At 46.9% G+C, this 21,809-nt stretch overlaps 1 long non-coding RNA gene across 1 annotated transcript in view; it reads right to left on the reverse strand.

Moving 5' to 3' along the window:
* The window catches only part of LOC311426452, a 31,870-nt gene extending 18,633 nt beyond the window's left edge, over positions 1–13,237 (reverse strand). The window contains exon 1 of the long non-coding RNA XR_014686770.1: positions 13,032–13,237. This is a non-coding gene — a long non-coding RNA (uncharacterized lncRNA). The remainder of the gene's footprint in view (positions 1–13,031) is intronic.
* Positions 13,238–21,809: the final 8,572 nt, after the last annotated feature.

The raw sequence follows: 21,809 nt of genomic DNA on the forward strand, positions 1-21,809 counted from the left end.
TTGGAACGCGAAGCTAGAAGCGCTCGGCGGTCCTGTGGGTCTCTGTCTTCCTAAGACGATCTAGGATGTGCTGTGTGTTTGAGGCCTTGCTATCTTCCCCCTGCTCCCGAATAAAAGCGTGCCCTTTTATTGCGAAATAGCCGAGTTGAGGACTGGCAGATGTAGAACCAGAGAAGAATAAGGTTGGAAGAAAGCTTCCAGGCATTGTCTGTTGTCTGCCCCTGTCCCGAGGAGGAGGCAGAATAAACTCTACCGGGTGTAATTTCTGACAGGTGCTTGTCAGCCTGTTCTTGACTACCCTAGGAGTTTTGCTACCGCTTTCTTTTCGGTCCTCCTCGTGGGTTTCGCAACTTTGAGAAGGAATTCCTCCCACAGGATGTAGAAGGCTCTGGGATGCTTGAGTCGGCTTCTGATAAGTTCGAGACTCGGCTGCCGTTCTCTTTATTTTTTTTGTATTTATTTTTAGTGTCTTTTTTTTTTTTTCCCTAAACGAAGTCCGTTGTTCAGTAACTAGAAGAAGGATTAGCTAAAGGCACCATAAGGCTTTTAAATGCGATCACCTCTCGTGCTTTGTTAGACCTATGGCTTCGCTCTGCTCCTTGTTTAATAGCGATTACATTCAAGGCTTACTGGAGCGTGGGAACGTTAAAATGCTATTAAATACTCTTAGTGTTTGAAACTTGCTAAATGAAATGATTTTTGTGACTCCATTCCTCATAAAGAAACTTGATTCGTTAGCCAACCACTAGAACAGGCTGCCCAGAGCTGCATCCAGCCTGGCCTTGAACGCCCCCAGGGATGGGGCATCCACGACCTCCCTGGGCAACCCGTTCCAGTGCCTCACCACCCTCTGAGTGAAAAACTTTCTCCTAATATCTAACCTAAATCTCCCCTGTCTTAGTTTAAAACCATTCCCCCTTGTCCTATATGATCCTTCCTTGATAATATTGATTATTATTATTAATTAAACAATTTAACTAAAGGGGAAAAGAAAGGGGGAAAGGGAAAAAAGGAAAAAACCATAACAAATAAAGGCTACGTGGAAGTAGTGCAGAGGAAAGAAATTACTCTCTACTTCCCACAAATGAGCGATGTTTGACCACGTCCTTGAAGCAGGGCCTCAACGTGCGTAGCCGGTGTTTGGGAGGAAGACCGACGTTTTCACAACGAGAGCCCAGCCTTCCCCTCTTCTTCCTGTTTCCACCTTTTATTGCTGAGTGTGACATCATACGGTATGGAATATCCCTTTGGTTGGTTGAAGTCAGCTGCCCTGGTGATGTTTGTCTTCTTGCTTTTTTGCCCACCCCCTAGGAGGGTTAGAGAGAGTCCTGATGCTGTGCCAGCGCTGCTCGGCAGTAGACGCAACACTGGTGTGATACCACTGCTGTTCTAGCTACAAGTGCAGAGCACAGCACTGTATGGGCTGCTGCAGGGAAAGTTAACGTCCCAGCCAGACCCAGTACAGGCCGTTGCCCCTTGTCCTATCCCCACTAACCACTGCACAGAGGGTGGCGAAATCCCACTGTCTCCCACGCAGAAGATATTTGTAAACATTGATAAGATCCCCTCTCAGTCTTCTCTTCTCCAGGCTGAACAGACCCAGGTCTCTCAGTCTTTGCTCATAGGGAAGATGCTCCAGGCCCCGTATCATCTTTGTTGCCCTCCGCTGGACTCTTTCCAGGAGATCCTTGTCTTTTTTTGTACCGGGGAGCCCAGAAGTGGACACAGTACTCCAGGTGAGGCCTGCCCAGGGCAGAGTAGAGGGGGGGGATCACCTCCCTTGACCTGCTGGCCACGCTCCTTTTAATGCACGCCAGGATCCCATTGGCCTTCTTGGCCACCAGGGCGCACTGCTGGCTCGTGGTCAACCTGTCGTCCACCAGGACCCGCAGGTCCTTCTCCGCAGAGGAGATGCCTCTCCAGCAGGTCATCCCCCAGCCTGTACTGATACATGCGGTTGTTCCTTCCCAGGTGCAGGACTCTACACTTGCTCTTGTTAAACTTCATTTGGTTTCTTCCCGCCCAGGTCTCGCTGAATGGCAGCACAGCCTTCTGGCGTGTCGGCCACTCCTCCCAGCTTTGTATCATCGGCGTACTTGCGGAGGGTGGACACTATTCCCTCATCAAGGTCGTCGATGAAGATGTTGAACAAGACCGGACCCAGCACCGACCCCTGGGGAACACCGCTAGTCACAGATCTCCAGCCGGACTCTGCGCCACCGATCGCCACCCTCTGAGCTCGGCCAGTCAGCCAGTTCTCAACCCACCTTACCGTCCACTTGTCTATCCCACGCCTTCTCAGCTTTGCTAGCAGGATGTCGTGGGAGACAGTGTCAAAAGCCTTGCTAAAGTCAAGGTAGATGGCGTCCACTGCTCTCCCTCCATCAACCCAGCTGGTGATGCCATCGTAGAAGGCTACAAGGTTGGTCGAGCACGATTTCCCCTTGGTGAATCCATGCTGACTACTCCTCATAACTTTCTTCTCTTCCAGTGGCTTGGAGATGGCATCCGGAACAAGCTGTTCCAACAGCTTTTTCAGGGACAGAGGTGAGACTGACCTTTCCAAGAGCTCCACATCCTTCTTGTGCTGGGGGCCCCAGGCCTGCACGCAGTATTCCGGGTGGGGTCTCCCAAGAGCAGGGTAGAGGGGGAGAATCTCCTCCCTCTCCCTGCTGGTCACCCCTTTTTTAATGCAGCCCAGGACTTAGTTGGCCTTCCGGGCTGCAAGCGTGCGCTGCTGGCTCACGTCCAGCTTCTCGTCCATCAGGACCCCCAAGTCCTTCTCCGCGGGGCTGCTCTGAAGTTCTTCTTCTCCCAGCCTATAGAGATACCTAGGATTGCCCCAGCCCAAGGTCAACGCCTTGCACTTATGGCATTCCTTCCCTCTATTGTATCGACTGCACCGCTCAGCTTGGTGTCATCTGCAAACTTGCGCGATTCTGTCGTCTATGCCATTGCTAAGGATGTTGAAGAGCACCGGTCCCGAGCCCGACCCCTGAGGGACGCCACTTGTGACCGGCCTGCGCCCAGACATAGAGCCGTTGGCCACAACCCTTTGGCCGCGACCAGCCAACCAATTCTTTATCCACCCAACAGTCCATCCTTCAAAGCCCTACCTGTGAAATTTAGAGAGAAGAATGTGGTGAGGGACCACATCAAAGGCTTTGCTCGGTCCAGGTAGCATATCCTATCCCAGGACTGGTTTCAGCCGTAAACAACAAACAGTTATGAAGAGAGATGTAGCTTTGTAAATATTTTTGTTGCCTTGGGTGAATTGGTGTCTGGTCACATTGATTGGCCCACGTGGTAGCTGGGAGATGGCCGACGGGGAGGACTGAGATGTTAAAGCTGCCTGTGGTTGCCTGCCCCCAGCCCCGTCCCCGTGGGCCATCCCGATGGCAGTAGCGCCCGCCTGGAAGCTCAAACTGAAGCGAGCGTATTCTGATGTCATTACCCTCCAAGCCTGTCAGAGAGGCAGAAGCGCTGTGGCCTCCTCAGGCAGGAACTGCACGTGTGGGGACGGCCGCGTCCCTGCCGCCGTGTCGGGCCAGTTTGAGCTCCGCTCTCCGTGCGGCTGCAGGGCACCGCGGACCACGCTTGGGCAGCCTCGGGGGCCGCTGCCTAGTTTTCCAGAAGCTTCCTCCCCAGCTGAGCAGAAACCCAGTTGTGATGTGTCAGGGCTGAGCGCAGGCTTTGTATTCCTTCCCGCCACCCCCTGCACGGGAGGTGCAGCTTTCCCCCTCGGAAACACCAGCAGTTGAAGTGGGGCTCTCAGGGAAGGTTGTGGAGCAAGTTCTGAAAAGGTAAGGCCTGCCCTGGCAAAAGCGGGGATTTGCCTGCAGGGAGCAGCGCCCAAAAGCCACCAGCGCGTTTGGGGTGGAGCTGATAGGGTCATAAATAACGCTTGGGGCTACGAGCGTGAGGTCCCACATCTGGTCGGGGCAATCCTAAGCACAAATCCAGGCTGGGCGGAGAATGGATTGAGAGCAGCTCTGAGGAGAAGGGCCTGGGGGCGTTGGTTGATGAGAAGCTCGTCAACCGGAGCCGGCAATGCAACGTGCGCTTGCAGCCCGGAAAGCCAACCGTATCCTGGGCCGCATCAAAAGGAGGGTGGCCGGCAGGTGGAGGGAGGTGATTCTCCCTCTCTGCTGCTGTGCTCTTGTGAGGCCCCACCTAGAGTAAGTACTGTGTTCAGCTCTGGGGTCCCCAGCACAAGAAGGACGTGGACGTACTAGAAGGCGTCCAGAGGAGGGCCACGAAGATGACCGGGGGCTGGGGCACCTCTCCTAGGAAGGCAGGCTGAGGGAGTTGGGGTGGTTCGGCCTGGAGAAGAGAAGGCGCCGGGGAGACCTTGGAGGGGCCTTCCAGTACCTAAAGGGGGGGGGGGCCCTACAGGAAAGCTGGGGAGGGACTCTTTGCCAGGGAGAGGAGCGATAGGGCCAGGAGTAATGGTTTTGAAGTCAGAGAGGGTAGACTTAGGTTGGATAGTTGGAAGCGATTCTTTCCTGAGAGGGGGGTGAGGCACTGGAACGGGTTGCCCAGAGAAGTGGTGGATGCCCTGTCCCTGGACGTGTTTAAGGCCAGGTTGGATGGGGCTTTGAGCAACCTGGTCTAGTGGAAGGTGTCCCTGCCCAGGGTGGGGGGGGGGGGTTGGAATTAGGTGATCTTTAAGTAAGGTCCCTGGATTACCCCCTCAGTGGGGAAACAGGGGAGGGTCCTGTCATCAAAAAGCATATAAACTGTGTTTTGGAACTAGTAGGTGTGCTCTCCTGCTTGTGGGGCGCCCACCATTGCAATCAATCGCGAGTAAATTACTACTTCACTGAGATCCTCTCCTGAGCCTAAGTTATTGGCTACGGAGTGTTTCTCGCAATTTGGGGGCTCGTCCGGGATCCAGTCACCTACCGGGGAGCCCCACCGCCGCAGCAGGAGGAAAGCATGCCCTGCTGATTTCAACGGTCCTGTGCATCGACGGTGGCGGTTCTGCAGAGAGCTGACAGAGGGCCCGAGACTGATTAAAGAGGCGGGATCCGTGAAGTACTGGGAAAGAGAAGAAGGTAGGCACTCCGGGTTTGCTAATTGATCCGGTAACTCTGTGCACAGACCAAGGTAAGAAATGTTAAGTATTGCCTTGGGGGTCGGGTGAGAGTCTGCGTGATGTATGATTGAGACGTACTTTTGTACGAAGCGAGTTTGGAGTCCTGATCCGCGGTTCCGTGGCTCCGTGAGGGGCGCGGCCAGAGACGGACGAAGCGTGAGATAAGGGAGAGAAAGGAAGAGTCTCGGGAAATTTGGTGTACGGTAATCCTTGCACGGGGGAAGTGCTTGGAAGTACACCAGGGAATCTGGTAAATTCATAGGTGTGTGGTAGCCCTTGCACGGGGAAGTGCTTGGCAGTACACCCCCATTTTCCAGAATCGGAACGTTAGTGTGAGGTACCCTGCAGGAGGGAAATTTCTGTAGCAGCACACTGACAAGGGCTAGGAAAAATGGGAAATATCCCTGGGGGAGTGCCTACCAACAGTTCTTCCTGAAGAATGATAAGAAATTGGAAACGTAATCCCAAAATTAGAGGAGATTGTAGAAGGGGAGAAAAAAAAATTAAATATTGTGTATCAGTCTGGACAAAAGAACCAATTAAGGAAACAGCAGTATTTTGGCCAAAATACGGGTCTGATGAAAATTCAGGCTTTACGTTTATGTGTAAACAATAAGCTTCCTTTTCCGGAGAAGGAGCCAAGTTATGCTCCCTATAATCCTAATATTGTACCCGTGGCAGCAGCAGTCACTCCAGGAAGGGAGACAGGGACTGTAGTTAACACTGTCCCTAAAGAAGGATCGTACTCTAGGCTCTGTCAAGAATTAGAACAAGGTAGAAGATATATTGAGAATTTTGCCTTCCCTGGCACTAACAGTACTAACACTAACGGTGTATCCTCTTAGTTGATCTACCCCCCCTCCTTAGCAGCAGAGAGGTTAGGACTTTTAAGAAGGAGACGAAGTCTTTATTCGAGGACCCCAACAGCCTAGCTGAACAATTAGACCAGTTCCTAGGACCTGACTTATACTCTTGGGGGAGGGAATTATGCCTATGAGTATGTTGTTTACAGGGAAAGAGATGGGAATGATCAGGAGGAGAGCTGCTATACAAGAATGGGAAAGAGCCTCCGGGACCAGGGGTACTACCGGCAGAGCAGAAATACCCACTTGCCAATCCTGGCTGGAGTAAGGATAGTGTGCAACACAGAAATCATATGAGAGACTTGGGGTCAGAATGAGAAAGTACTCGGGGATGAGTCCCGAGGACCCGGTATCCCAAGGGCTCTTGAAAGTTCATTGTGTGATTAAAGCCTGGCAAGATATGCAGAAAATGCTCCAGAAGGTGGGGGGATGTAGTGAACAGTCACTGGGGGGCCCTCCTGCGGGAGGCCCTGGAGGTGTGTGTCCGGAGGGGAGATGAGAAGGAAAAGCAGAGAGCGAAACTAATGGTATTGACAGTGCAGTGGGTAGTGAGGCAGAGGGTTGGAGAAAGAGGAAGAAAATCTTCAGGGGGAGTCAGGGCCAGGATGGAAAGGAGAGGAAGAGAGATGAAGGAATGGCAGGCAAAGAAGGCTGCCTGTGTTGTGGCCTGAATCCTAGCAGGGACAGGCTTTGATAAGATGTTTTAAGTGTGACCAAGGATTCCCAGGGGATGCAATGTATGATTACATTGTACCAAGAAAAGACTGCCTGGGGAAATGAGGCCTGTAAGTCTCTCTTTGCTGTTCCTTGTGTGATAGCAACATCGCGGTTCCCCCTGCATTCTCTACAGCTATAGGTAACCATACAGCTTGCCTCTCACGGCAGGGTGTGAGTGCTACCCAGCATCTGGGAGAATTTGCCTTGTGCTACCAAGGACTTGATGGGAAACTGCTCAAGACTTGAGATCCCCACCCAGGGCAGATCTCTGGTGGTACGGTGGAGGGAAGATCTTACGGTCCACCCTACCATATAACTGGGGAGGCACTTGTGCGCTTGTTCGTTTAGCTATACCCTTCACCCTGGCATTTGAAAGAGAAACATCACAAATACCCAGAAGAAGTTAAAGAAGCTTAGGAGTATCATTCGATGACAGAGTATACGTAGATTCTATTGGGGTGCCTAGAGGAGTTTCCGATGAACAGAAAGCCAGGAATCAAATTGCTGCAGGGTTTGAGTCACTGTTCTGGTGGGTAACGATCGATAAGAACGTGGATTGGATTAATTATATTTATTCTAATCAGCGGAGAGTCATAAATTATACAAGGGATGCGATGAGAGGAATTGCCGAACAACTAGATGGCACCAGCAAAATGGCTTGGGAAAACAGAACATCATTAGGTATGATGCTCGCGGAGGAAGGAGGTGGGGTGTGTGTGTGTGATACTGAGCAACCATTGTTGCACTCTTACACCCAGCAATACTGCCCCAGGTGGCTCAGTAACTAGAGCATTGCAAGGGCTTACCACCCTTGCCAGTGAATTGGCAGAAAAAGTAGGCATATTTACATCCTTGATCGTAGTTGTAGGAGTTTTGACAGCCATTGGTTGCTGCATTATCCCCCGTGTAAGAGGACTAGTACAGTGGTTAACTGAAACCGCACTATTGAAACAAATGACCATGGAGCCACCACCTTACTCAGATAAGGTGATAATGAGGAGATGGAAAGCAAAGAAAGCGAAGGAGAAGACGAAATCTACCAAATTACACCTTAGAGAAAGGTTTTCCAAAAATCAACGGTTTATAAAGAAGAAAAGGGGGGAATTGTCATTTATAACAGTTGGGGGCTCGTCCGGGATGGCTTTGGTTCCTGAATTCTGATTTGATCTAGGAGAGGCGCCTCACCATTTGGTGGCTCCTGTTCGAGTCAGGTCGGGACTAATGGCATCTTGAACCTGAATAAAGGTAAGCAAAGAATTTGATTTTGTTACGAGCTCCCTTGCCGGCTGCAGCACTGTATTTTGCCCGTAATTCTGTGCGCGAAGATCCGAACGAAGACGACGGAGTCGTAAGCATTTAAGGCGTATACCGTTTGGTTGGGTGGGATTCGGTTGCCTGCGTGTGTAAGAGTGTGACTGAGACGGAACTTAGTTCCGAAGCGAGTGTGGAGGTCTTCTAACCGTGGCTCCAGTCTCCCGCGAGGGACTTGGCCGGTGAAGGACCGAAGCGATTCCTATAGGATTCGTGGGTGGGTGATAGGTCCTGAACCCCCTGCAAGACACTCTTACTAAGGTAACCAAGGGCTGTGGGAATTGCCATAGTAAAATTCCTAGATGGGTCAGACAGAACTGAAGACCAAGGACCAGAAGAAAGGGAGCAAATTACCAGACATACCACCAGAAAGTCCATTAGGAATAATGATTAGCGGACGCCCCTAGGTGCAGCCTGAGTGTTTTGCTCGGAGGGGACTCCGCTCTCGGCCGCTCACCGCAGGAGCAGACAAAGGCCTCCTGAAGCTGCGGACAAGCGGTATGTTTTCAGCTGCTGGAGGGATACTAACTGGAGTGTTAATAATTGTATGTCTTATTCTTAAACGTGCAGGTATTTTGTGTTGAAAGCGTTTGTGTAAGGGTTTGAAACCAAGTGGAATGAGTCACTCCACGAAGAACACAGTCAGAGGCAATACTTGTTTGGTTGGTTATCATTCTAAATTATATTCTTGTGGTATGAATGAGATGTGCTAGAGGCCTCTCTGTGTGATTGCATGATTGTGCTGTGGGAGTGAGACGCAGCGTCGCTGCGAAGCGAGTGCGGAGTTCCGATCCGCGGTTCCGTGTTCTCCGTGAGGGGAGCGTCCGGAGACGAACGAAGTGCGTGACAGACTGAAAAGAAGTGCTGTTTTATCCAAGTGTTGATTGGTGGTGCCCAATATGTGGGCCTGGCAGTGTATCTTGTGATCCTATTTTTGCTCTTAAATGCTTTGAGTGTGACAAGAAAAAAGGCGGGAGCATTATCTAAGTAACTAACAGTTTAGAAGCCTTGGTGTATTTGCTGTGGTGTTTGGTCAGTTTCCCAAGTACTGGAGAGGGGGAGGGGGCTGACTGATTATCGAAGCGGTAGAACGGAGAGAGTCATTTCTTTGGTGGTTCGGGTTTGAGCCCTGGGAATCCGGTAAGAAGGGGGAGAGCGAATTTATTTAGGCCTCAATACCTTTTTAAAGCCCCCATATTGACGGATACACAGGAGTGATCCCTTGTTTTGTATGGGCTTACTAAGAAAGTGCATGAGAAAAATCGGCATTCGGCTTGAAATTCGGTCCTGTTGAAATGTAAATTTTGTGGAAAAGGTGGTCATGTTCGTCTAGAAGACAGAAGGCTGAGTGCTTCAGCTCTTTTCCTGAAGTTCCGTGGATTTATGATTGGAACGGGGCTCCTTAATAATCTGAAATAGTAAAGTTTGTATGCGGGAAGAAGCATTTAATCCCAGAGAACTGGGACATTTGGGAAGAAGATTAGGAAAAGATAGTAAAAAGGTTTGCGTGGAAATTGAAACAAAGGGCGGCAACTAATAAGGAACAGTAATAAATAAATAAAAGGGAATGGAAAATCAAAGAAATGAGTAATATCCAAAACAAAGACGTTTTAAAGAAAGCCTCCTTGGGTGCATATTGGCACATTCGAAGGATATTGTTAGAACTTGGAGCGCAGAAAGGAAGAGGACTTCCACTAAGTATTGCAATCAGTGGTGGCCACTACATAAGCTAAATGGCCACTTTATGGATCAGTCGACTGTAACACTATCTTGCAACTAATGTTTTTGAGGAGAGAAGGAAAATAGGATGAAGTGTAGTATACTGATACGTTGTTTCAGCATCTTAGAGAGAAAAGGAGTGGAATTAATTGGCCCTTGACTGAGCCTTTGGTGTTGGCATGAGAAAAGTACAGGCTGGAGAAAGATAAAAGGAAGTGTTAAAAGAGTTGTGGACGGTGTTAAAGGTGTGGCATGTAGTATTTAACAGAGCTGTTTGAAGTTGAATGAGCAGGGAAAGAGGATGTAGGAATGTTAATAGTTCTGCCTCAACAGGAGGCTGTGATCTCAAAATCACCGGTGTGAGCCCTTTGGGGCAGAGGGACCATGATGGGTCCGAGAGAGTTGTCATGGAAACAGAAGGGCAGCTAACTCTTAAAACAACCTGAGTTTATGAGTGAGCTCAGATTGCCGATGGGACCGCTCAGGGAACTGTTGACAATTGCATTCCCCTGACCGACCCCCCACTGAGACTATAGCCACCCCGGAAATAATGAACGGTAAATACCAAAATCTGGTTAAATTGGGAATGGAGAATCAGTTCCAACAAGGTCCAAAAGAAACCCCTATGGAACTTTTGGACCAACTTTGAAATGCAATGGAAAACAAACCAAACAAACGAAACTGGAGAAAATAGGGGCTAAGTTAGAACAAGGAAAATGGACGCTGCCAGACAGGCGAGAGATACTGCCAAAAGCTTACGCGAAGCAAATATTGGGACGTTTGCATGCACAAACACATTGGGGTACAAAGGTGTTAACTGATCATTTGCTAAAACAGTTTGGTTACATGTTTTTTTTTTTGTTTTTTTTTTTTTTGAAATAGCAAAGCAAATTACACCACATTGCTTAACTTGTCAGAAGATAAATAAGAAAGTGTTTCGACAAGCAGCCACGGGAGGGAGAAAAACAGCTTATGGGCCTTCCGAGAGAGTACAAGTTGATTTCACTGAATTGCCCAAGGTAGGGAGGATAAAGTATCTATTGGTAATAGTAGATCATTTAACGCAATGGGTAGAAGCTTATCCCGTAGCATGAGCTACGGCACAAATGGTGGTAAAAATTCTATTAGAACACCTGATACCTAAATATGGGATAATCCAGTACATTGACTCTGCTCAGGACACACAGCTTACTTCTAAAATAATAAAAGTATTCTGTCAATCATTGGGTATTCAGTGGGAATACCATACTCCGTGGCACCCACAAAGCTCAGGGAAAGTAGAAAGATTGAATCAAACAATAAAACAACAATTGGCTAAATCAATGATCGAGACACAAATGCCCTGGATGAAATGCTTACCATTGGCACTTCTAAACATAAGAACTAAACCACACAGTGAGACTGGATTATCGCCATATGAAATGTTATATGGTATGCCTTATTCTCAAGGGATGCCTCTAGGCAACAATGTAGTTGAGGGTCGTAGCATCCGGAAATATATAATTACTATTGGAAGGAGATTACAAGAGCTAAGAGAAATTGGAGTGATGGCTCAAACACCACCTTTAGGATTTGCTATTCATAAGATAGAACCAGGAGACAAAGTCTTAATAAAAACCTGGAGGGAAGAATCATTGAACCCCCGATGGGAGGGACCGTACCTTGTTTTACTTACTACTGAAACAGCTGTGAGAACAGCAGAAAGGGGTTGGACCCATGCATCCAGGGTAAAAGGACCAATAAATACCAAAACTTGGAGGGTTGAGTCCGCTCCTGGGGAACTGAAATTAAAGCTGAAAAAGAACTAATGTTCTGGCAATAAGGCTCTGCATAAATTAAGGATGCCAGAAGAAGGGGACGAGCCTGAAGGGAAGAAAGGGAGAAGGCAAGACCGGGGCAGGACTCTCCACTGCGGTGTGCATGGTCTACCGAGGGAGGCAACCCCTACGGGTATTGACTGCCGAGTGAGAGGGCCTCGACCGGACTTCTCCCGCACTAAAGCCAGGTTGTCCCAGGAAAAAGAAACAAACAAGCAAGCAAAGATATGTGTATATAATAAATAAGATTTTTTTTTAACCTATTGTAATTAGTTTCCCAGGAGCTGGATCACCCTCAAAGGCTGAACAGTAACCCAAGCTCAAATAGATCCTGGAAGTGGGCCCAACCCCTTGATTGAAGGCGTTTCTCACACCCCCACGATACCCCCTGGACGACGCAGAAAGATGTTATACTTCCTGGTACTATTTTTACAAGGGCAATTAAGCCATGGGAATAACTTTTTCATTCTGGGGGAGGAAGTGGCCAAGGCTTTTAACCTTAGCAATTGCTGGGTTTGTGGGGGACCAGGGGGAGCTGAAAGTTGGCCCTGGGTAGCTGGCCCGGTTGAACCTAAGCGGTGGGTTAGTAATTTGAGTGAAGTTCATAATGGTACACAATTCTGGAAAGAGGAAGAAGGCCCGTGGCAATTGCACTCGTCAGAGAAAGGTATATACTGTTTAAACAGAACAGGAACAGTAAAGGTGGGAAAAAGCGTTTGTAAATGGGCTCTATCTCCTGGGTATGAATGTACTGATCCTGAATGTGGACCTATAAACTGTACAGCAAGTAAAGGAAATGGAATGCTAGGCATGTCCAGCTGAAAAACGGGACTTGGCTGAAATGCTCATATAAGAAAGTTTTTGGACCTGGATGTGAAGCCATGGCAAGAGCACAATCAAAGGGACAATTCGACGTTCAAATCCTGAGTTGTCAGCGTGATAACACCACTAGGGAGCAGCATGTGGTAAGAGTCTACCGCTGGAGGTGGCAAAATGAGCATGGGACACAAGTGTTCTTTAAACATTTCTGGTCAGCTCGTAATATGACAAGTCGTGAAGGAGAACTTAGTCGTCATTGTGAGTGGGAATCTAGTGCGGGAGCTTGGAGGTGTATATATATATGAGTACTAATGGGGCAAACATTGTAACAGGACCGCTTGGTAACGGAAACACTTTGTATTTTCACGCCCCAAGGAATAAAAGAGAATGGGACGGTCCTTTTCCAAATGGGACGTGGGCTCTAAAGGGACATTATTGGGTGTGTGGCAAACAGGCCTATAAAAGGCTACCAAAGGACTGGTCAGGAATATGCTATGTGGGGTACATAAGGCCCTTGTTCTTTTTATTGTCACAAATACAAGGAAATCACTTAGGAATAAAATTATATGATGATCTGAATAGAGAAAAACGATCTATTGATGCTTCCTTAGCCGGAGGTAGTGCTCAAAAATGGAGAGAAAATGAATGGCCCCCTGAAAGAATCGTACAGTATTATGGACCAGCTACCTGGAACCCGAATGAGGTAATATCTGGAGCCCGAGAACCTATTTATAATTTGAATCGAATAATTAGGTTGCAAGCTGTCCTCGAAATAATAACTAATCAAACAGCGACAGCTTTGGATCTTTTAGCTGACAAGTCCACCCAGATGAGGAATGCTATTTTTCAACATAGAATGTTGTTCTGCTATTTACTAGCAGAAGGGGGGGGGGGGTGGGAAACTAAATGATTCTAATTGTTGCTTACAAATTGACGATAATGGGAAAGTGGTTAAACAGATAACAAAAGAAATTAGAAAATTGGCCCACGTCCCAGCACAAACTTGGAAGGGTATGGATTGGGATTTATTTTCATGGCTGCCTGGTGGACCATGGGTTAAAAGGATGTTATTTTTATTTTTATGTGCTGTAATGATGTTATTATTCATACCTTGTATGATACCTTGCTTTACATTATTGATGCGCCGGATGATAAATAGTACATTTGTAATGACTTCATTAAAAAAGGAAGGGGATATGTCAATTATGCTGCTTAAGAATTGGACCCTCTGAGAACGGACTGATGAAATCCAGTTATTAATGACAAAAGTTGAAAAAGAGACACGAATTGAGGATATTAAAAAGAAGATAAGGGATTGTGAGGAATGTTTTAACAATGCGTGTCAATAGAGAGCTTGAAGGAGAATGTATTCGTATGTTCTTTCCTTGAAGTCTCTGGTACCTGGGGGTTTCAGAACAACTGCTAACAACTGCTAACTGTTCTGGCTTCTGAACGGGACACTATGCAAGCCCCTGATATCTGGCCAGGAGATTAAGGAGAAGGGAAAAGCTGAAGGACGGCTAAAAGACAAAGCTCGCAGGGAACGCTGTGCAAGCTTTTGACATGCAGCCAAGGAGTACAAAGAAGAAGGACAAGAAAAAAAAAGCCGGAGGGGAAGACTATGAGCCTTCATCATGGAAGACCCCCAGAGGGACCACCAGAGACTGATACGCATGCTCCAGTAGGAGGGTTCAGATTCCGGAACTAATTATAATAACTCCGTTGTGTTTTTTTTTTAGAAATAGTAATGAATATGTATTAGTCTAGGAGCATAAAAAATCAGCATCTTGATGTAACGGGTGTGCGACTAGGTGGAGCGGAGACTCCCGGCGCACCCAGCGCCGTTTGCTTACCTCTATTCTTTTAATAAATTGTAAACTTTGATTATAATCCTATTTTGGGACTGAGCTACTTATGACATGATCCAGCTATGTGGGCAGAAGACGGATCCTGGGGCTATAGGACCCCAATATATATGCTTAATAGAATAATTAGGTTACAAGCTGTAATAGAAATAGTTGTAAATAAAACCGGAGATGCACTTGGATTAATTGCAAAGCAAAACACTAAGATGAGGACTGCTTTGTATCAAAATCGCTTAGCTTTGGATTATTTGCACAAGAAGGAGAAGTCTGTGGAAAATTTAACCTTAGTAATTGCTGTTTTATAGATTGGTGATGAAGGTGTTTCTTCCTAGTAGCTGGTAGAATGCTATGTTTTGGCTTAGGATGAGAAGAGTGCTGATAACATGCTGATGTTTTAATTGTTGCAGAGCAGTGCTTACACCAAGCCAAGGACGTTTCATCTTCTCACTCTGTCCTGCCAGCGAGCAGGCTGGGGGTGCAGCAAGAGCTGGGAGGAGGGCCGGACTGCTCTGGGTTAGGGTGGGCATTGGACAGCGGGTGGTGAGCAATTGCATTGTGCATCTTTTTCTCACGGGGGCTGCCACTGCAGTTTCCCACTCCCACACCCCTCACACCCCCCCCCCCGAACCTTGCCATCAAACCCAATACACTGGGGAACAGCTAAGTCATTACTGACTTGTAAAGCATCAGGGATTAAATTAACTAATGAAACCCTAAATGTGATGGGGGTAGAAGGTACTGGGATAACAGTGCCATTTTTGGGGAATACTAAGCTGAGACCAGGGGATAAAATGATCACTGGGCAATTATTGTATGTATCCAAGGCAGAAACTAACTTGTTGGGAAGGGATTTGATGATTAAATTGGGCATTCAAATAGTAAATTGTTAGACTGGAATAACAGTGTTATTAATGGAGTGCTCTCAGGCCCTGAGAGCAAACGTATATTCACCTCTGACTGGAAAGACTCTGAAATGGGGGTGGAAGCAACAATATAGGTGGACAATTTTACCTCAGGGGTTTACAGGGCCACCTATGTATTTGGGTAAATTCTAAAAAAGGTTTTGGAGCAATTACAACCTCCCAAGGAGGTATTAACGTTACAAATATGTGGATCATTTTAAGGAAAATCGATACTCCCTGATGGGAGAGAAATGCTGAATAAAGTGATAATGAGGCAAATATTAACTGTTTTACATCAGAAGAGTCACTGGGAGGTGCAAGCAATGTGTGATGTTGTTCTAAGAAAGCATGTCTGCGTAGGAATATATACTTTAGGGAAGCACACATGCAGAGGATGTACTATGTGTCAAAAGGTAAATAAAAAGGTCTTCTGTAACCTATCTTGAGGGGGACGGGAGCCAGGGCTTTGACCTTTCCAAAATATACAGGTAGACTTTACTGAGTTACTTGTTTGTCCTAATTGACCACGTGACTGAATGGGTGTAAAGCTTTACTGCAAGGATTAAAGCAGGCCTTAGAGATTGAGTGGGATTTTCACAGCCCCTGGCACCCCTCCTCTTCTGGAAAGGTAGAGCGAATGAATGGTGAAATTAAGAAACAACTAACAAAACTTATGCTGGAAACTAAGGCTTCTTGGGTAAAATGCTTACCCCTTGCACTGTTAAACATATGGACGCAGTCCAGAACTGATGTAGGAATTTCTCCTTTTGAAATGCTATATGGTATGCCCTATGACTTGGAATTGCCACTTGATCACCCTCAATTCTAATTAAGACTTGGAAAGAGACTTTTTTTAACACCACGATGGGGAAGGCCCCTATGTTGTTTTGCTTACTACAGAAACAGCCGTCCGGACTGCGGAGAAAGGATGGACACATGCCAGCCGTGTTAAAGGACCCATCTGTGACAAGAAGTGGGAGATCGCTCCAGGAAACAAAGACCTGAAGCTCACATTGCGACGAACTCGATAGGTACCGTGGGTTAAGGTAGAGGCTCTCCCCTGAAGAACACTACTGCTGCCGAGAAGAACTAAAACCTCGTAGTTGGCTGCAACCCAACTGACGAGTGAGGCAGAGGAGTGAATAAGTGGGGAAAGACATGGGCCTCAGCCATTCCTATCGGTATTTGGGGGTTCTCGCAGTGATTTCATCCTGCGTAGCGACTCAACACCACCCCCACCAACCTTTTAAATGGACTTTAAGTCGATTCGAAGATCAACAGGTTATTGCAACCCAGATAACATCGGGGGGGGGGGGCAAGCTTTACTTCTACACTATGTCAGCTGATCTCGAGGCCCCGATGCTGGGAATATATGGGATTTTATTTCTGCCCAAGTTCTAACCTGGGAAGGGGGTACTGTAAATGCCTGAACGTGTATTATTGTGCATACCGGGGGTGTGAAACCATTGCTACAGACTGGACACTCGGGGCTGGTCGGGATAAATTCTTACAAGTGGGATATGGGCTGCAAGCTTGTAACCGACTATTGGATCCCCGTTGCAGGTGGTGAGGGCATGGTATAGGGTATACAGGAACCTTCCACGGAAATAAAGAAATTTGCAAGGTTCTATATATAAATCTAACAAACTCGGACGATACTAGCTGGGTACTAGGAAAAATGTCAGATTTTACGAACACGGAACAGATAGGGGAGGACTCATACTAATAAAGAAGGGAAAACCCGAGACTTCCAAGGTAGTCGGGCCTAATAAAGAGTTACTAGGGGAAGGTTTGGTTGTCCAGACTGTAAATATACCTGGGACTGCCCAACCTACTACAGTGTTTTCTAGTAAGTCGACAGAGTTATCCTTTCCCACACTGCTTCCAAACACTGTGGAAAAAAAAAGAAAGGGGTCGTACCCAAGAGTAGTATGTGGAAAGTTATAAATGCTAGTTTCCAGGTACTAAATCAAACTAATCCTGAGATAACTGAAGGGTGCTGGCTATGTGTAAGTGTTAAGCCCCCATATTATGAAGCTATAGGAGATATGGGGAGGTCTGAATATTCAAATGAGTTAAATCCTTCCAAATGCAGTTGGGGTCAGGAAATCGGGATAACTTTGACTCAAGTTACGGGAAAAGGTAGATGTATCGGCACAGTTCCAAGAGATAAAAATGATCTGTGCCATGTCACTGAAAAAATGGACCAAACACACAAATGGTTAATTCCTGCAAATAACATTAGGTGGGTATGTTCATCGTTAGGAGTCACTCCTTGCATAGCTTTAAAATTGTTTAGCACATCTCATGATTTTTGTGTACAGGTGGTCATTATACCAAGGATTCTATACCACACTGAAGAGTATATGTATACCCATCACACAGTGGCTGAATACCATCTGGTAAAGAGGGAGCCTATTACGGCCGTCACCTTAGCCACTTTAATGGCTCTCGGGGCTGCAGGTGCAGGAACTGGAATTGCTTCCCTGATAAAACAAAGCCAGGAATTTACTTCTCTACGCATTGCCGTAGATGAGGATCTGGCCCGTATAGAGCAGTCAATAACAGCTCTGGAAAAATCGGTTAGGTCATTATCCGAAGTGGTACTCCAAAACCGTAGAGGGTTGGATTTGATTTTCTTACAACAAGGAGGACTGTGTGCAGCCCTACGTGAAGAATGTTGTGTATATGCAGATCATACTGGGGTGGTAAGAGATACAATGACTAAATTGCGAGAAGGATTAGAAAAACGCAAAAGGGAAAATGAGGCTCGTCAGAATTGGTATGAATCCTGGTTTAATTACTCACCTTGGCTTACTACCCTGCTATCAACCATAGCGGGGCTCTTGTTGTTACTTACATTAGCACTGACTTTTGGACCATGTATATTCAATCGAGCAATCACAGTTGTGAAAAGCCGATTAGAGGCAGCTCATCTTATGCTCGTGCGTGCTAAGTATGAATCTCTTGAGCAGGAGAAGGACGACGCAGAAACTTTGATGCTCAGCAAGCAAATATTGCAAAAATTCAATGAACAAAATACGTTAGAAAAAGAAAAAGGGGGGATTGTGATAAATTAGTGGGGGTTTGTTCATTGTCTTTGAGGAATTTGGAGAATCTGCTGGGGAGAAAAGGTTGTAAAATTTAATGGCCTTGATAAGGGAGTGTGGGAATAGAAATGTTGTTTTTGCAGAGTTACATTGTTTAGAAGGAGGGAATGTGGTACTGAGATATGCTTACAGTGATAAGAAAGTTTAGCAGGCGACCTTGTAAAATGCAGGCAATCAGACTCCTTAGGACAATTAGGTGAAAATCACAGTGTCAAGTCAAGTCAGATAAGTGAAGAAACATTACCACTTCAAGCAGTAAAAATGTCAAAAGAAATTTGAAATTTAACAGGCCGGCGACTGAAGGCCATGCATTGTTTGTGAAGCATCAGATAGATTGTGAATCTGGATTACCCACTCAGTGGGGAAACAGGGGAGGGTCCTGCCATCAAAAGGTATATAAACTGTGTTTTGGAACTAGTAGATGCGCTCTCTCCTGCTTGTGGGGCGCCCGCCATTGCAATCGCGAATAAATTACTACTTCACTGAGATCCTCGCCTGAGCCTAAGTTATTGGCTACGGAGTGTTTCTCACAATTTGGGGGCTCGTCCGGGATCCAGTCACCTACTGGGGAGCCCCACCGCCGCAGCAGCAGGAAGGCATGCCCCGCTGATTTCAGCGGTCCTGTGCATCGACGGTGGCGGTTCTGCGGAAAGCTGACAGAGGGCCCGAGACTGGTTAAAGAGGCAGGATCCGTGAAGTAGTGGGGAAAGGAAGAAGGTAGGCACTCCGGGTTTTTAAGAATCGATCCGGTAACTCTGTGCACAGACCAAGGTAAGAAATATTAAGTATTGCCTTGGGGGTCGGGTGATCTGGTGTATGGTAAGCCCTTGCACGGGGAAGTGCTGGCACTACACCAGGGGAATCTGGTGTACGGTAATCCTTGCACGGGGAAGTGCTTGGAAGTACACCAGGGAATCTGGTAAACTCAGGTGTGCGGTAACGCTGGCACGGGGAAGTGCTTGGCGGTACACCCCCATCTTTCAGTACGTTGGTGTGTGGTACACTGCAGAAGGGAAATTTCTGTAGCACATACTGGCGAGGGTTAGGAAAAATGGGAAAATATGAGGTCCAGGGGACAGGGAGATATCCCTGGGGGAGTGCCTACTAATAGTTCTTCCTGAAAAATGATAAGAAATTGGAAACATAATCCCAAAATCAGAGGGATTGTAAAAGAAAAGTAATTAAAAAAAAAAAAAAAAAAAAAAAAAAAAGGTTAAACATTGTGTATCAGTCTGGACAAAAGAATCAATTAAGGAAACAGCAGTATTTTGGCCAAAATATGGGTCTGATGAAAATTCAGGCTTTAAATTTATGTGTAAACAATGAGATTCCTTTTTCGGAGAAGGAGCCAAGTTATGCTCCCTATAATCTTAATATTGAACTGGTGGCAGCAGCAGTCACTCCGGGAAGGGAGACAGGGACTGTAATTAACACTGTCCCTAAAGAAGGATCGTACTCTAGGCTCTGGCAAGAATTAGAACAAGGTAGAAGATATGTTGAGAATTTTGCCTTCCCTGATACTAACAGTACTAACACTAACTGTGTATCCTCTTAGGTGAACTACCCCCTCCTCCTTACCAGCAGAGAGGTTAGGACTTTTAAGAAGGAGAGGAAGTCTTTATTCGAGGACCCCAACAGCCTAGCTGAACAATTAGACCAGTTCCTACGACCTGATTTATACTCTTGGGGGAGGGAATTATGTCTCTAAGTATGTTGTTTACAGGGAAAGAAATGGGAATGATCAGGAGGAGAGCTGCTATACAAGAATGGGAAAGAGCTCATCCTCCAGGACCAGGGGTAATACCGGCAGGGCAGAAATACCCACTTGCCAATCCTTGCTGGAATAATAATAGTGTGCAACACAGAAATTATATGAGAGACTTAGTATCAGAATGAGAAAGTACTTGGGGATGAGACCTGAGGACCCAGTATCCCAAGGGCTCTTGAAAGTTCATTGTGTGATTAAAGCCTGGCAAAATACGCAGAAAATGCTTCAGAAGGTGGGGGGAATGTAGTGAACAGTCACTGGGGGACCCTCCTGCGGGAGGCCCTGGAGGTGTGTGTCCGGAGGGGAGATGAGAAGGAAAAGCAGAGAGCGAAACTAATGGTATTGACAGTGCAGCGGGTAGTGAGGCAGAGGGTTGGAGAAAGATGAAGAAAATCTTCAGGGGGAGTCAGGGCCAGGATGGAAAGGAGAGGAAGAGAGATGAAGGAATGGCAGGCAAAGAAGGCTGCCTGTGTTGTGGCCCGAGTCCTAGCAGAGACAGGCTTTGATAAGATGTTTTAAGTGTGGCCAGGCTGGCCACTTCGAATGGGAATATCTGGAGTGGAAGAAGGAGGAAAGAAGGAAAATGAGATGAAATATGCTATATTGATATGTTGTTTCAGTATCTTGGAGGGAAAAGGTATGGAATTAAGTTGGACCCTGACTGAGCCTTTGGTGCTGGTATTAGAAAAGTACAGGCTGGAAAAAGATAAAGGAAGTGTTAAAAGAGTTGCTGAAGGTGTTAAAGGTGTGGCATGTAATATTTAACAGAGCTGTTTGAAGTTGAATGAGCAGGGAAAGAGGATGTAGGCATTATCTAAGTAACAGTCTAGAAGTTATGGTATATTTGCGTATTTGCTGTGGTGTTTGTTCAGTTTCCCAAGCATCGGGGAGGGGGGAACAGCCTGCTCCACCAGGGGCCTCTCCAGCGGCCGCAGGGGGGCTTCGGCTCCAGCGCCTGGAGCGCCTCCTCCCCCTCCTTCTGCACTGACTTTGGTGTCTGCGGGGGGGTTTCTCGCTCTCTCAACTGCTGTTGAGAAGCAGGTTTTTGTTTGTTTCTTTGTTTGTTTGTTTTCGTGGATGTGCTCTCACAGAGGCACGGACTGTATTGCTCATGGCTTGGCTCTGGGCAGCAGTGGGCCCCTTTTGGGGCCAGATGAAATTGTCCCTTATCTGCCACGGGGAGGCTTCTGGGTTTTGCTCACGGGGGCTGCCACTGCAGTTTCCCACCCCCCTACTCACAGCCCCCGAACCTTGCCATCAAACCCAATACACTGGGGAACAGCTAGGTCATTACTGACTTGTAAAGTATCAGGGATTAAATTAACTAATGAAACCCTAAAAAGTGATGGGGGTAGAAGGGGCTGGGATAACAGTGCCAGTTTTGGGGGATACCAAGCTAAGACTAGGGAATAAAATGATCGCTGGGCAATTATTGTATGTATCCAAGGCAGAGACTAACTTGTTGGGAAGGGATTTGATGATTAAATTGGGCATTCAAATAGTAAATTGTTAGACTGGAATAACAGTGTTATTAATGGAGTGCTCTCTGGCCCTGAGAGCAAACATACATGTGTATTCACCTCTGACTGGAAAGACCCTTAAATGGGGGCGGAAGCAACAATATAGGTGGACAATTTTACCTCAGGGGTTTACAGGGCCACCTATCTATTTGGGTCAGTTTAAATAACAAAAGATTTTTGAGCAATTACAACCTCCCAAGGAGGTATTAATGTTAACAAATATGTGGATCGTTTTCTATTGTCAGGACAGGAGAAGAGAGTTGTGAAGAAAGCTACTAACAAGCTATTCAACTTTCTGGG

The sequence above is a fragment of the Aythya ferina genome (assembly GCF_964211825.1).
Source record: "Aythya ferina genome assembly, chromosome: W".
Lineage (NCBI taxonomy): Eukaryota > Metazoa > Chordata > Aves > Anseriformes > Anatidae > Aythya > Aythya ferina.